The sequence below is a fragment of the Ranitomeya variabilis genome, chromosome 8, assembly GCF_051348905.1.
Source record: "Ranitomeya variabilis isolate aRanVar5 chromosome 8, aRanVar5.hap1, whole genome shotgun sequence".
Lineage (NCBI taxonomy): Eukaryota > Metazoa > Chordata > Amphibia > Anura > Dendrobatidae > Ranitomeya > Ranitomeya variabilis.
In genome coordinates this window covers 71049232-71062877 of record NC_135239.1, presented here as the reverse complement: position 1 = coordinate 71062877, position 13646 = coordinate 71049232, and positions in this window count along the sequence as shown.

Here is a 13646-nt window from a genome sequence, read left to right as displayed (position 1 = left end):
CTAAGGGGAGCCATGGTACGTTCGATGGCACCGAAGGAGTTCCTCCAATCAGGTATCACAGACACCAATATGTTTCACAGCTGGGCCTCCGGGGGGAGCTAAGGGTGCTATTCATTAGGCCACTCCCCACCATAGTGGGTAAACTGGGGGTCAGGCAGGAAGTTAGGAGAGAACGCTGACGGGATTGAACGGAGCAACACCCTGTGGCAGGGGGTGTTGTGAAGGGAGAGACTGTAGGGTCTCTGCCAGGGGTGGGATCCTGGCAGAGGCTTGGCATTGAAAGAACGTAACGGGTCCGCGCAGGCTCCTGGAAGCGGCGGGACTCAAGGAAAGGACTAGAAGCGAGACAGATTGTGCTGAGTGAGAAACGAGATCAAGCAGAAGGAGAATACCAGCAGGGGTTTTGTTGAAAGAGGCAGCACCCTGCTGAGGCGCAATACCGGTGGCCGGAACGCCGAGGGAGTGGATTAGAATACAGCTTCAAGCCATACTCCAAACAGCGGCAGGACAGTCGGTCTCAGGCGGGCTGTCTACCACATATCACCTATGAAGTCTTGGGGGGCAATTGCGGGAGAGGGGCGACTCTAGGGTCCCGGAAGAACTCCAGGCCTACCTGACAAACGGGTGCCATTCCAACCTGAATACAGGGAAGGGGTGGATTACAGAGGAACATCAAATCGAGTTGTGAGGGAACTTAAGAAACAGACACAACCGTTGTGGGGTTACTTTCCGTAAGCACAGCAGGGAAGGACTACAACACATAGCGCTAGAAGGAAGGCACAGATTTCCACCTGAGAGGAGAACTCTGGAGGTGCCATTGGACCGGCCGGACTTGCGTAGCCTGGTGAACCGTGTTCTGGACTGAGGACTCAGAGATCTCCAGTAAAGAGGTAAAGAGACTGCAACCTGGTGTCCTCGTTATTTACCGCGACTTACACCCCACAACTGCACCGCTCCACCGCTATCATTACTACCACCTATTACACCGGACGTCCCCCACTGACGGACAGGGCCACGGACCGGGTCTAGCCACCGTGACAACCCCGAGACTGAGAACTAGAGGCCCGGCTCCGGGTATCCCCTCGGCCCTGCGGCGGTGTGGGGGCGCTCCACTACGGCGCAGAGTGGGACGGGCAGTCTCCGGGTCTCCATTCTCTCTGTGCACACCCTCAGTCCCTGCCTCACTGCCTGTGCTGCACTGTGCACAGACCTCCCTCCACCGGACCCCGTAATCACCACTCACAGTAGCATACCGGCAGAGGTGTATCTAGGGTTTCTGGCACCAGGGGCAAGAATTCATTTTGGTGCCCCCCTCCGCCAAGGACGTATGCGATTTGCACACTCAGTCATGTGCCCACGAGCTCCTCTCTCTAATGCTCTCAATGTTCAGTGAAAAACTGAGAGAAGTGGGAAGAGAAGCTCGTTGTCACAGGACCATGAGTATGAAAGTCGCATATGAGTGAAGTGTCCATGTGACGACTACTGGAACCTGCAGAGCTGAATCCTGACATCGCAGCTTCTGAATTCTCACAGCTAATGTACTGCACACTTTTAGGATTCTCCCTTGCCGGTGGACAGTCATGTCAGCACAAGTATGTGATTTGTATAATTCTGACCACATTCTGACTAGACGTGCCCGGCCTCGCTCAGTTAATTTTCAATGACGGAGACCACACATGTCTAGTCAGCGTGTGACTGCATGAATGTAAATCTCCAGCATGAGAGAATCCTGACAGCGTGCAGGGCACACTGTGAGAATTCAGAAGTCTGCAGTCACAAAGAATAACTGCAGACTCATTACAAACCTGGACATCCCCTTTAATGCTCCTAACATAAATAAAAACATGAGAGTTAGTTAGTATCACAAATAACATTTACATCCAGGTACCTTATAGATGACGTCGCCTCTGGAGCCGTTCTTCTTTTCTTCATCTTGTCCAGATCCCATGATGAGTTTTCTCATCCACAGCCGTCTCTGCAGACTTCCATCTTCTCCGCTCTTTTGCAGAAAGTCTCCACATGACGCCCTTAAAGATACAAGTGTCATTATAATGCTCCTGAACAGGGCCGGACTGGGAATAAAATTCAGCCCTGGCATTTGAAGTTACACAGGCCCACTTGTCACATGGTGACTGTATAATATCTTTGTACACTTGTAGGCAGGGCCGGTTTTAGGCAAAGTGGGGCCCTAGGTAAAGTTTAAAATGATGCCCCAAATGCTAACATATTGCACATCACACAAAAGCATTTCTGTTGTATTTACGTGCGCTGAGTTCAGGCCGCTAAATGAGTTTGATCGACAATGCTGAAGTTGTTCAACGCTTGTTTCCCGGCCTCTTTCCACCAACTGAGGAATAATAATGGGACAGAACGATCACTAATAGATCACTAACAGAATATCATACAGTATCATGTTATCAGCAGCACATCTACAGTTTACGCTGGCGATGTGCTGCTGAGAACAATGATTTTTGTTCCAGCAAGAACAATCTGAATATGCAGCATTTTACTTGTTTAGTAAAATACACCCCATAGTCCTCCATATATTATAATGTGCTCCACAGTCCTCCATATAGTATAATACACTCCCTATAGTCCTCCATATTAACATACACTGCTCAGTCCTCCACATAATAATACACTCCTCACAGTGCTCCATATACAGTAGTATAATGCACCGCCATAGTCATCCATTTACTACAATTCACGTCCCATAGTATAATGCACCCCATAGTTCTTCATATAGTATAACGTATTCCCCATAGTCCTCGATACAGTATAATGCAGCCCACATATAGTATAATGCAGCCACCCCACAGAGTATAATGTAACCCCCCATAGAATATAATACAGCCCACCTCCCCATAATATATAATGTAGCCCCCATAGAATATAATGCAGCCCCCCATAGTATATAACGCAGCCTCCCCCATAGTATATAACGCAGCCTCCCCATAGTATATAACGCAGCCTCCCCCATAGTATATAACGCAGCCTCCCCCATAGTATATAACACAGCCTCCCCCATAGTATATAACACAGCCTCCCCCATAGTATATAACACAGCCTCCCCCATAGTATATAACACAGCCTCCCCCATAGTATATAACACAGCCTCCCCCATAGTATATAATATACCCCCACAATAGTATATAACACAGCCACATAGTACATAACATGGCCTCCCCCATAGAATATAATATACTCCCCATAGTATATAGCAAAGCCCGCATAGTATATAGCACAACCTGCATAATATAGCACAGCGCGTGTAGTAGATAACACAGCCCACTATATACAGCACAGCCCACAGAGCACTATATACAGCACAGCCCACAGAGCACTATATACAGCACAGCCCACAGAGCACTATATACAGCACAGCCCACAGAGTAATATATATAGCACAGCCCACAGAGCACTATATACAGCACAGCCCACAGAGCACTAAATACAGCACAGCCCAGAGTACTATATACAGCACAGCCCACAGAGTAATATATACAGCACAGCCCACAGAGCACTATATACAGCACAGCCCACAGAGTAATATATATAGCACAGCCCACAGAGTAATATATACAGCACAGCCCACAGAGTAATATATATATAGCACAGCCCACAGAGCACTATATACAGCACAGCCCACAGAGTACTATATACAGCACAGCCCACAGAGCACTATATACAGCACAGCCCACAGAGTAATATATATAGCACAGCCCACAGAGCACTATATACAGCACAGCCCACAGAGTACTATATACAGCACAGCCCACAGAGTACTATATACAGCACAGCCCACAGAGTAATATATACAGCACAGCCCACAGAGCACTATATACAGCACAGCCCACAGAGCAATATATACAGCACAGCCCACAGAGCACTATATACAGCACAGCCCACAGAGCACTATATACAGCACAGCCCACAGAGTACTATATACAGCACAGCCCACAGAGCACTAAATACAGCACAGCCCACAGAGTACTATATACAGCACAGCCCACAGAGTAATATATACAGCACAGCCCACAGAGCACTATATACAGCACAGCCCACAAAGCAATATATACAGCACAGCCCACAGAGCACTATATACAGCACAGCCCACAGAGCACTATATACAGCACAGCCCACAGAGCACTATATACAGCACAGCCCACAGAGCACTATATACAGCACAGCCCACAGAGCACTAAATACAGCACAGCCCAGAGTACTATATACAGCACAGCCCACAGAGTAATATATATAGCACAGCCCACAGAGCACTATATACAGCACAGCCCACAGAGTAATATATACAGCACAGCCCACAGAGCACTATATACAGCCCAGCCCACAGAGCAATATATACAGCACAGCCCACAGAGCAATATATACAGCACAGCCCACAGAGCAATATATACAGCACAGCCCACAGAGCAATATATACAGCACAGCCCACAGAACACTATATACAGCACAGCCCACAGAGTAGTATACAGCACAGAGCACAGCCCGCATCTCTTCTCTTCCTCCTCCACCCCCCCGAGAATGGCCCCACACAGTCCAGTAAAAAAAAACAAAACACTCTCCTCACCTCTCGTGCCCCGCGTTGCTTCCTGGTTCCTGCTCCTGTCTCACACAGCGCGTGTAGTAGATAACACAGCCCACTATATACAGCACAGCCCACAGAGCACTATATACAGCACAGCCCACAGAGCACTATATACAGCACAGCCCACAGAGCACTATATACAGCACAGCCCACAGAGTAATATATATAGCACAGCCCACAGAGCACTATATACAGCACAGCCCACAGAGCACTAAATACAGCACAGCCCAGAGTACTATATACAGCACAGCCCACAGAGTAATATATACAGCACAGCCCACAGAGCACTATATACAGCACAGCCCACAGAGTAATATATATAGCACAGCCCACAGAGTAATATATACAGCACAGCCCACAGAGTAATATATATATAGCACAGCCCACAGAGCACTATATACAGCACAGCCCACAGAGTACTATATACAGCACAGCCCACAGAGCACTATATACAGCACAGCCCACAGAGTAATATATATAGCACAGCCCACAGAGCACTATATACAGCACAGCCCACAGAGCACTATATACAGCACAGCCCACAGAGTACTATATACAGCACAGCCCACAGAGTAATATATACAGCACAGCCCACAGAGCACTATATACAGCACAGCCCACAGAGCAATATATACAGCACAGCCCACAGAGCACTATATACAGCACAGCCCACAGAGCACTATATACAGCACAGCCCACAGAGTACTATATACAGCACAGCCCACAGAGCACTAAATACAGCACAGCCCACAGAGTACTATATACAGCACAGCCCACAGAGTAATATATACAGCACAGCCCACAGAGCACTATATACAGCACAGCCCACAAAGCAATATATACAGCACAGCCCACAGAGCACTATATACAGCACAGCCCACAGAGCACTATATACAGCACAGCCCACAGAGTACTATATACAGCACAGCCCACAGAGCACTAAATACAGCACAGCCCAGAGTACTATATACAGCACAGCCCACAGAGTAATATATATAGCACAGCCCACAGAGCACTATATACAGCACAGCCCACAGAGTAATATATACAGCACAGCCCACAGAGCACTATATACAGCCCAGCCCACAGAGCAATATATACAGCACAGCCCACAGAGCAATATATACAGCACAGCCCACAGAGCAATATATACAGCACAGCCCACAGAGCAATATATACAGCACAGCCCACAGAACACTATATACAGCACAGCCCACAGAGTACTATATATAGCACAGCCCACACAGTAGTATACAGCACAGAGCACAGCCCGCATCTCTTCTCTTCCTCCTCCACCCCCCGAGAATGGCCCCACACAGTCCAGTAAAAAAAAACAAAACACTCTCCTCACCTCTCCTCGTGCCCCGCGTTGCTTCCTGGTTCCTGCTCCTGTCTCACACAGCGCGTGTAGTAGATAACACAGCCCACTATATACAGCACAGCCCACAGAGCACTATATACAGCACAGCCCACAGAGCACTATATACAGCACAGCCCACAGAGCACTATATACAGCACAGCCCACAGAGTAATATATATAGCACAGCCCACAGAGCACTATATACAGCACAGCCCACAGAGCACTAAATACAGCACAGCCCAGAGTACTATATACAGCACAGCCCACAGAGTAATATATACAGCACAGCCCACAGAGCACTATATACAGCACAGCCCACAGAGTAATATATATAGCACAGCCCACAGAGTAATATATACAGCACAGCCCACAGAGTAATATATATATAGCACAGCCCACAGAGCACTATATACAGCACAGCCCACAGAGTACTATATACAGCACAGCCCACAGAGCACTATATACAGCACAGCCCACAGAGTAATATATATAGCACAGCCCACAGAGCACTATATACAGCACAGCCCACAGAGTACTATATACAGCACAGCCCACAGAGTACTATATACAGCACAGCCCACAGAGTACTATATACAGCACAGCCCACAGAGCACTATATACAGCACAGCCCACAGAGTACTATATACAGCACAGCCCACAGAGCACTATATACAGCACAGCCCACAGAGTACTATATACAGCACAGCCCACAGAGTACTATATACAGCACAGCCCACAGAGTAATATATACAGCACAGCCCACAGAGCACTATATACAGCACAGCCCACAGAGCAATATATACAGCACAGCCCACAGAGCACTATATACAGCACAGCCCACAGAGCACTATATACAGCACAGCCCACAGAGTACTATATACAGCACAGCCCACAGAGCACTAAATACAGCACAGCCCACAGAGTACTATATACAGCACAGCCCACAGAGTAATATATACAGCACAGCCCACAGAGCACTATATACAGCACAGCCCACAAAGCAATATATACAGCACAGCCCACAGAGCACTATATACAGCACAGCCCACAGAGCACTATATACAGCACAGCCCACAGAGTACTATATACAGCACAGCCCACAGAGCACTAAATACAGCACAGCCCACAGAGTACTATATACAGCACAGCCCACAGAGTAATATATATAGCACAGCCCACAGAGCACTATATACAGCACAGCCCACAGAGTAATATATACAGCACAGCCCACAGAGCACTATATACAGCCCAGCCCACAGAGCAATATATACAGCACAGCCCACAGAGCAATATATACAGCACAGCCCACAGAGCAATATATACAGCACAGCCCACAGAGCAATATATACAGCACAGCCCACAGAACACTATATACAGCACAGCCCACAGAGTACTATATATAGCACAGCCCACACAGTAGTATACAGCACAGAGCACAGCCCGCATCTCTTCTCTTCCTCCTCCACCCCCCGAGAATGGCCCCACACAGTCCAGTAAAAAAAAAAAAAACACTCTCCTCACCTCTCCTCGTGCCCCGCGTTGCTTCCTGGTTCCTGCTCCTGTCTCAGCAGCTGCAGTCTGCCCGCCCGGGACACAGCAGGTGCGCGATGATATGACGTCATCGCGCACCCGCAGTGTCAGAGACAGAGCGGGGAATGATGGGAGAGGGAGCGTCTGTAGACGCTCTCTCCTCCGTCATTGCATTCAACTGTACCGGCGTCTATACGCCGGTATAGTTGAATGCGACGGCGGGGGCGGGGGGAGGCGGATCGAGTGGCCCACTACTGGCACCGGCCCTTCTAGCATTTGCCAGAAGTGCCCGATGGCCAGTCCGGCCCTGCTCCTGAATAAAAAATTGCCCCTCACTATATTGTCTGCACAAAATATGACCCCCACACTGTCCCTCTTATGGTACATGCTCTTTACACTGACCTCTCCTTTCTATACCGGCCCCCTCTTCACACTGTCCTTGTGCACTGTGTCCCCCCTATAGGGCCCAGTATTTATACTCCATATTTATACTCCATCCTCCCGCCCTGCGTGCATGGCTCCCTCATCTTCCCACCCTGCATGCATGGCTCCCCCATATTCCCACCCTGCGTGCACGGCTCCCCCATCCTCCCACCCTGCGTGCACGGCTCCTCTATCCTCTCACCCTGCGTGCATGCCTCCCCCATCCTTCTCCCCTGCGTGCATGGCTCCCCCATCCTTCTCCCCTGCGTGCATGGCTCCCCCATCCTTCTCCCCTGCGTGCATGGCTCCCGCATCCTTCTCCCCTGCGTGGAAAGCTCCCCCATCCTTCTCCCCTGCAAGCATGGCTCCCCCATCCTTCTCCCCTGCGTGCATGGCTCCCCCATCCTTCTCCCCTGCGTGCATGGCTCCCCCATCCTTCTCCCCTGCGTGCATGGCTCTCGCATCCTTCTCCCCTGCGTGGAAGGCTCCCCCATCCTTCTCCCCTGCGTGCATGGCTCCCTCATCCTTCTTCCCTGTCATACTCACCTCTCACCGCGCAGCACAGAACTTCCCGGCATCTCTGCAGCGTCTTCCTTCCTGTATGAGCGGTCACGTGGTAGCGCTCATTAAGGTGATGAATATGCGCATATTCATCACCTTAATGAGCGGTACCATGTGACTGCTGAAGACAGGACGCGCTGCCGGCGCTGAGACGCAGTTGCAGCCACCGCTGGAGGAAGGTGAGTATTACGTCTTCAAAGAGGGGGCGGGAAGGAGGGAGGGAGGGGGGGGCACTTGACCCCGGAGTTTTATAAAAAAAAAAAAAAGAAGAAAAAACCTACCTCAAGTGCGCAACCCCGCATCCCGCCGCCCTAGGCATGTGCCCTCAAGTGCCTAGTGGCAAATACGGCCCTGTGTACTTATCATAGCATAACCATCTGAGGTGATCATTGCACTTATGTTTTTGCAATATTATTTATTTTCTTTAGTACTCAGTTTATAGCAGTTCCATTCATGTTTTCTTCTTTTTTTTGCGTTTGTACAATCTGTTGTTTTAATGCACCAAATTGTTGATTTGCCCAGTAGAAACATTTTTGATCTTATTTGGAAAGTTTCTTTGTTTTAAACCTTAAGATGTCCTCCTTCACTTGCATTCAAACCTCTTTGGACAGCGTATTGAAACCTGCCATAAATACCTATTGAGTGTAAATTCAGAACTTGAAATTAATTCCAGTCTCAATATCTCCTGAAAGGCTAACTGTGCTTTGAAGTAATTTTTCAGAATATGTGTGAGTACATCAGAAATAACACTAATTTTGTCATTTTTGTTTACTTGTAGCATGCAATTTCAACAGTTTTCCCCAGTGCAGACTCCCTTTTAATTAGCAATTGACTCTGAGCTGGTGGAAAGAGACTAAGTGCTATGTTGCATACACGTCACATAGAAATTAGGGATTCCAGCTCTACTTTCCTTACTTAGCACACAGACAGAAGCAGCAGCAGCTGAAGAAATTATACAGTAGTTCTGAGAAGGGTAGATGTGAATCCAGCTTTGGGATGAAGTAAAAGACTTGTTAGAAAGCTTTGTACAGTCTGTGTGCTTGTTTTGTCTCCATTGGAGGGGCAACGTGACATCACATTGTGCAGGTAGTCATGAATCAGAGTTTGGAGGCAGGCAGTGGGCAGGTATTTGGGGTATAAAATCCTGATCACAGATTTTCTTTAAAGAAGACCTACCACCATTTTGTTCATATTAAACTGGACACACAATGTAATAATGGCTGCAAAGTGTTTTTTGTTTTTTTTTATTTTCCCGCTTCATTATGGAGATATTAGTGATTAAATTATTTGTCACTGTGGTATATCAGCTCACTCTGCAGTACACATAGGTAGAAAACAGGAACACTGTCTCTTTAAATCTTCTGTTGATTTATTAGACAGACGTCATAAACCATCATGAAGGGAAAAATAAACACAGTGTTGGAAAACTATGACCACCAATCCAAAACAAGTTATCAAAAAGCAGGGTGTGATTATAGATTAAAAATTAACTTTTAATATCTAATTTAACCCCTTAATCCCGTTTGACGTACTATCCCGTCAAGGTGACCTGGGACTTAATTCCTGGTGACGGGATAGTACGTCATACGCGATCGGCCGCACTCACGGGGGGAGCGCGGCCGATCGCGGCCGGGTGTCAGCTGCCTATCGCAGCTGACATCCGGCACTATGTGCCAGGAGCGGTCACGGACCGCCCCCGGCACATTAACCCCCGGCACACCGCGATCAAACATGATCGCGATGTGCCGGCGGTGCAGGGAAGCATCGCGCAGGGAGGGGGCTCCCTGCGGGCTTCCCTGAGCCCCCCGCAGCAACGCGATGTGATCGCGTTGCTGCGAGGGTCTTACCTCCCTCCCTGCCTGCTCCAGACCCGGATCCAAGATGGCCGCGGATCCGGGTCCTGCAGGGAGGGAGGTGGCTTCACAGAAGCCTGCTCAGAGCAGGCACTGTGAAGCAGCCTGCACTTCTCGCAGATCGGTGATCTGTCAGAGTGCTATGCAAACTGACAGATCACCGATCTGTATTGTCCCCCCCCCCTGGGGCAAAGTAAAAAAGTAAAAAAAAAAAAATTCCAAATGTGTAAAAAAAAATAAAAAAAAAATATTCCAAAATAATGAAAAAAATATATATATATTATTCCCATAAATACATTTCTTTATCTAAATAAAATAAAAAAAACAATAAAAGTACACATATTTAGTATTGCCGCGTCCGTAACGACCCGACCTATAAAACTGGCCCACTAGTTAAGCCCTTCAGTAAACACTGTAAGAAAAAAAAAAAAAAAAACGAGGCAAAAAACAACGCTTTATTACCATACCGCCGAACAAAAAAGTGGAACAACACGCGATCAAAAAGACAGATATAAATAACCATGGTACCGCTGCAAACGTCATCTTGTCCCGCAAAAAACAAGCCGCCATACAGCATCATCAGCAAAAAAATAAAAAAGTTATAGTCCTGAGAATAAAGCGATACCAAAATAATAATTTTTTCTATAAAATAGTTTTTATCGTATAAAAGCGCCAAAACATAAAAAAATGATATAAATGAGGTATCACTGTAATCGTACTGACCCGAAGAATAAAACTGCTTTATCAATTTTACCAAACGTGGAACGGTATAAACGCCTCCCCCAAAAGAAATTCATGAATAGCTGGTTTTTGATCACTCTGCCTCACAAAAATCGGAATAAAAAGCGATCAAAAAATGTCACGTGTCTGAAAATGTTACCAACAAAAACGTCAACTCGTCCCGCAAAAAACAAGACCTCATGTGACTCTGTGTACTTAAATATGGAAAAATTATAGCTCTCAAAATGTGGTAACGCAAAAAATATTTTTTGCAATAAAAAGCGTCTTTCAGTGTGTGACGGCTGCCAATCATAAAAATCCGCTAAAAAACCCTCTATAAAAGTAAATCAAACCCCCCTTTATCACCCCCTTAGTTAGGGAAAAATAAAAAAATTAAAAAAAATGTATTTATTTCCATTTTCCCATTAGGGTTAGGGTTGGGGCTAGGGTTGGGGCTACAGTTAGGGTTGGGGCTAGGGTTAGGGTTGGGGCTAAAGATAGGGTTAGGGTTTGGATTACATTTACGGTTGGGAATAGGGTTGGGTGTGTCTGGGTTAGGGGTGTGGTTAGGGTTACTGTTGGGATTAGAGTAAGGGGTGTGTTTGGATTAGGGTATCAGTTATAATTGGGGGGTTTCCACTGTTTAGGCACATCAGGGGCTCTCCAAACGGGACATGGCATCCGATCTCAATTCCAGCCAATTCTGCGTTGAAAAAGGAAAACAGTGCTCCTTCCCTTCAGAGCTCTCCCGTGTGCCCAAACAGGGGTTTACCCCAACATATGGGGTATCGGCGTACTCAGGACAAACTGGACAACAACTTTTGGGGTCCAATTTCTCCTGCTACCCTTGTGAAAATACAAAACTGGGGGCTAAAAAATCATTTTTGTGAAAAAAAAAAGAATTTTTATTTTCACGGCTCTGCGTTATAAACTGTAGTGAAACACTTGGGGGTTCAAAGTTCTCACAACACATCTAGATAAGTTCCTTGGGGGGTCTAGTTTCCAATATGGGGTCACTTGTGGGGGGTTTGTACTGTTTGGGTACATCAGGGGCTCTGCAAATGCAACGTGACGCCTGCAGACCAATCCATTTAAGTCTGCATTCCAAATGGCGCTCCTTCCCTTCCGAGCTCTGTCATGCGCCCAAACAGTGGTTCCCCCCCACATATTGGGTATCAGTGTACCCAGGACAAATTGGACAACAACTTTTGGGGTCCAATTTATCCTGATACCCTTGTGAAAATACAAAACTGGGGGCTAAAAAATCATTTTTGTGAAAAAAAAAAAGAATTTTTATTTTCACGGCTCTGCGTTATGAACTGTAGTGAAACACTTGGGGGTTCAAAGTTCTCACAACACATCTAGATAAGTTCCTTGGGGGGTCTAGTTTCCAATATGGGGTCACTTATGGGGGGTTTGTACTGTTTGGGTACATCAGGGGCTCTGCAAATGCAACGTGACGCCTGCAGACCAATCCATTTAAGTCTGCATTCCAAATGGCGCTCCTTCCCTTCCGAGCTCTGTCATGCGCCCAAACAGTGGTTCCCCCCCACATATTGGGTATCAGCGTACTCAGGATAAATTGGACAACAACTTTTGGGGTCCAATTTATCCTGATAGCCTTGTGAAAATACAAAACTGGGGGCTAAAAAATCATTTTTGTGAAAAAAAAAAAAGAATTTTTATTTTCACGGCTCTGCGTTATGAACTGTAGTGAAACACTTGGGGGTTCAAAGTTCTCACAACACATCTAGATAAGTTCCTTGGGGGGTCTAGTTTCCAATATGGGGTCACTTGTGGGGGGTTTGTACTGTTTGGGTACATCAGGGGCTCTGCAAATGCAACGTGACGCCTGCAGACCAATCCATTTAAGTCTGCATTCCAAATGGCGCTCCTTCCCTTCCGAGCTCTGTCATGCGCCCAAACAGTGGTTCCCCCCCACATATTGGGTATCAGCGTACTCAGGATAAATTGGACAACAACTTTTGGGGTCCAATTTATCCTGATACCCTTGTGAAAATACAAAACTGGGGGCTAAAAAATCATTTTTGTGAAAAAAAAAAGAATTTTTATTTTCACGGCTCTGCATTATAAACTGTAGTGAAACACTTGGGGGTTCAAAGCTCTAAAAACACATCTAGATAAGTTCCTTATGGCGTCTACTTTCCAAAATGGTGTCACTTGTGGGGGTTTTTAATGTTTAGGCACATCAGGGGCTCTCCAAACGCAACATGGCATCCCATCTTAATTCCAGTCAATTTTGCATTGAAAAGTAAAATAGCGCTCCTTCCCTTCCGAGCTCTGCTATGCGCCCAAACAGTGGTTTACCCCCACATATGGGGCATCGTCGTACTCAGGACAAATTGCACAACAACTTTTGTGGTCTAATTTCTAATCTTACCCTTGGGGAAATAAAAAAATGGGGGCGAAAAGATCATTTTTGTGAAAAAATATGATTTTTTTATTTTTACGGCTCTGCATTATAAACTTCTGTGAAGCCCTTGTTGGGTCAAAGTGCTCAACACACATCTAGATAAGTTCCTTAGGGGGTCTACTTTCCAAAATGGTGTCACTTGTGGGGGGTTTCAATGTT